This window comes from Microtus ochrogaster, chromosome 21, assembly GCF_000317375.1.
Source record: "Microtus ochrogaster isolate Prairie Vole_2 chromosome 21, MicOch1.0, whole genome shotgun sequence".
NCBI classification, from domain to species: Eukaryota; Metazoa; Chordata; class Mammalia; order Rodentia; family Cricetidae; genus Microtus; species Microtus ochrogaster.
Window position 1 is genome coordinate 46,765,467 of NC_022022.1, and position 4,025 is coordinate 46,769,491.

Consider the following 4,025-nt stretch of genomic DNA (forward strand, 5'->3'; position numbering starts at 1 on the left):
CTGCACGGTGTTTCCATGTTCCTCATCCGCACGGTGTTTCATCTGCACAGTGTTTCCATGTTCTTCATCTGCACGGTGTTTCCATGTTCCTCATCTGCACAGAGTTTCCATGTTCCTCATCTGCACAGAGTTTCCATGTTCCTCATCTGCATGGTGTTTCAATGTTCCTCATCTGCACGGTGTTTCATCTGCACAGTGTTTTCATGTTCTTCATCTGCACAGTGTTTCCATGTTCCTCATCTGCACGGTGTTCCCGTGGTCTTCATCTTCAGGCTGTCTTTGGGCCTTTTACCAGCAGGCAGCTTCAGAGCCTCACTGGCTGCCTCTTCTTCACCCACCAAGGGAACACCTTCAGTCAAACTCAGCCACAACCTCTTCCGATTGACACTGCAGGCATCCCATGGGGTCACAAGTGACCCTCTGTTCACTCTCCCTATGGCTCATTCTGTTTTAATTTTTTAAGTTGAAGGCAAATATCTTTTCCTTAATAAAACATTTCTCTAAATAGAATATGACTTATACGTCAGTAAAAGCCCGCACAATCCTCCCCCAGAAGGCAAATTAAAGTGTGATTACTTCTATGCTTATTTAAAGAGTAAATTGCTCCATTTTCATTTTAGCACCAGAGTCAAAACAGAAGGCTCGTCATAAAGACCAGTCTTCTCAGAGTCATTCACGTTTGTTAAGAGTTGGACTTTATAGGAAATGGTTTATCATAAAATGCAAGTAATAAAAAGACAGTCGTATGTGCCCTAAAGAGTGGCGGCTGGCCTCTGGAGCGAAAGCCTCCGTTATCTGGTGTCATTCTTTCTATTTGTTTGCTTTGTCTCACTTTTATTTGTGGCTTTACAGTGGCAGAGATTGGACCCCAGTCTTTAGGCATCTCCAAGCAGCCGTCTCTCATCACGGATGTCTCAAGGCCCGGCCTTGGTGCTCCTATCGCTGTGATGAGCATTGTGACTGAGAGCAGCATGTTATCTTACAGAAGTCCACCAGCAAGGGAAGTCAGGCAGGAGTTCAAGGCAGGGGCCATGAGACAGGAACTAAAGCAGAGGCTCTAGAAGGACATTGTTTGGTGGCTTCCTCACCATAGCTCTCTCAGCTAGCTTCTTTATACCTCCCAGGGATTGCACACATGCCCTCCACCACAACGAACTGAGCCCACCCACATCAAGATCAAGACAACAAAGTCCAGACTTGCCTACAGGCTATCTGATGGAAGCACTTTATCAATTGAGGTTCCTTTTCCCAGGTAACGTAAACTGGTGTGTCAAGCTGGCAAAAAAAAAAAAAAAAACCCACCAAATAACCAACCTAACCAGGACAGTCTCTAAATCGAGCATCTAGAAACATTCAGCTTAAGTGTTATTACCCACATTTTAACTCCACAAGGAAATACTTTCGTTAGTCTTTTTTGTTTCTTATCAGAACAGTATGTTTCTTGGAAAAGTTTTACTAAAAACAAAAAATAAAAACAAAATTCACCATCCTGTGATCCAAAGCTAAGCCCAGCTAATATTTTAATGAGGGTGTCCTTTCATCAGTCACTACAAATTAATATACAGATAATCAATTCATTGGATGTAGGCAAGGAGCCTTACTGGGGTGACTGAAACAAACGGACATTTGTCATAAGGACAGTGGCTGTCTCCTGAACTCCTCCAGAGATGCACCTGTCTTAGAAACCAACTAGAACACCTGAGAACATTAGAAAACATGTGCACTGAACCCTTCCCCTATGTCTCCTCATCTCGTGACAGGAAATGGGTACCATCACCTTGTGACTTTAAATCTCCTCTTTTCCAGGCAACCAGACTGGCCCTGTAAGTGCTTGGCTATGATCTCAAAATTCTCTGGAAAGGAATCAAGAATCCATCAAAATCCCACCTGTACTCCAAACACCTACAGCACAGAGCATGCTGGTGTCCGGCTAAAAACAGCCCTCTCCAAACGGAGCTGCTTCCTGGGGTCAGAGGGGGACAAGAGCCAGATGTGAGGAGTCACTGTGTACTGGGGAGACAGCCACACACACTGTGTAGATTCACATGTCCGTCCTGCAACAGCTGAAAGACATACAGATTGCTGCGTCTCTTTCCACTAGCTCTAGAATGAGTCACGTCCAGATGAGCGTCCTTTGCTTTTCCGCATTTTTTGTAATGGACAAGACTCAATACTTATGTTCCCAGCACCATGCTTCCTATTGGTTTTCGCTTGGTAGCACAAGCTCACACAAACTAGTATGTGGGTCGTGTCTTCCCACCCCACCCCGAGAGTTGGGTAACATGAGGGCACGCTCAGAGCTTTGTACTAAAAACAGTTCATTGTATTACAAAATCACAATTGAAAATGTAAAATAGTAAAAAGGTAAATTTGAGGGACATAATACTGAATTAAGGCAGAGTTTCCAATTAAACATCCTCAGGGTGTTTAATGAAAATCTTAAGTCTGCTTCCAGAGCTCCAGCTTTTATTTATATTAGGTTTTATGTGTGAAGTAACTATACAAAATTCCTGATGAAGAATTTCTATAACGATCCTTGTGGAGTCTTTGTAGGCACCAGTATGAGAAATTATGTTTGCACAGGTAGATGATAAAATACATGAAATATTCTCCTAATAATTCAAAAACTGTACACGTTCAAATTATATTTAAAGAAGCTAACAGATCTTCCTTTTATCTACGAATATAATGCTAAAATTCCTTGTGATCATATGAATGGATTTTTCAATCCATTGAAATACTCTTGTATCATGTAGTTAAAAATAATGCTGAGGCCCTCATTTTCAGAGAGAGCATATTCTCAGAGAAAATCCATCCTGAAGCTAGCTCAATTGCCACTACAAAGGCATTCTGCCAGAACTAGGCAGGGGCTTGATATATATGTGAATTCAGATCGCATTGATCACCAAGAGCTGTGATCATCTGGAAGTCCCAGTGACATCGCCATCTGGGTCTAGTGCTGGACACACACAGACACACACACACACACACACAGATACACACACACTTTATCAACAATCACTGATGACACAGGAGCCCAGATAATAAGTGGGCTTCCTGGCCTGTGTTCTATGTAACACAGAGTAACAGGGAGAAACAAAGGAAGATACAGTATCAGCCAATAGGGACCACAAACCAACTTACATAATCATCCCATCCTCAAAGACTCCTGTCCAACTCAGTCCCAAGCCAGAGGCTCTGGACTCCAGCAGCCAGTCCTCTGTTAAGGTTCAATAGCTCCCAGCATGCCAGGGTACAGGGGCACTAACCCAGGTGCCAGAGTAGTAAACCCTCTAAGGAGCCACTCTCAAGTTTGTTCTGTGAGGTACAGGATTGTGTAATAAGTCTCAAAGTTATCCTGTGGATGAAGAGGATGCCTAGGGGCTAGCCTGGGGTATTCTGCTCTCTGTCTCCCTTCCTGCCAAGGCTATTATTTCTATATCTGAGCATATGGCTGTGAATAGGAAAGGAGGGAAGAATTTCATTTGCCCAAATCAAGCACAGTTCGAACATTTGATGCTACTCTTCACCTGTAAAGCCTTTTCAGACACAGACGTGAAACAGAAATGTCAAGTGTGACGAGCAAACCTCAGCCATCGAGTTTGTGTTTACGTGATCTAGGACTTCACTTCCTTTCCTCGCCATCTGAATGAACCCCTCCCTTCATGTTTGGACATTTGCAGTGTGTTTCCTAACTCTGTTAGCAACAGTAATCTAAATTTAATGCAATTTCACTGGTTGCATATTTCAGGGTGTTTTTTCTGATAAACCATCCTGACTTCTAAATTCTTTATTATGATTAATTTCTTGGCTCACTGAAGCACTTAGACAAGCAATTTTTTTTCCAGGAAGGGCCATATGAACAGAACAGCTTCTGAAGCCTGTACGCAGGGATTGTCTCCCTCTACCCTCCAGATGAATCATGTATGGGCGCAGTGAGAATTCTGGGAATATGATGGTTTGCCTCTCAAACCATTTATTTGTTTACACACTTACATTTGTGTGTGTGTGTGTGTGTGTGTGAG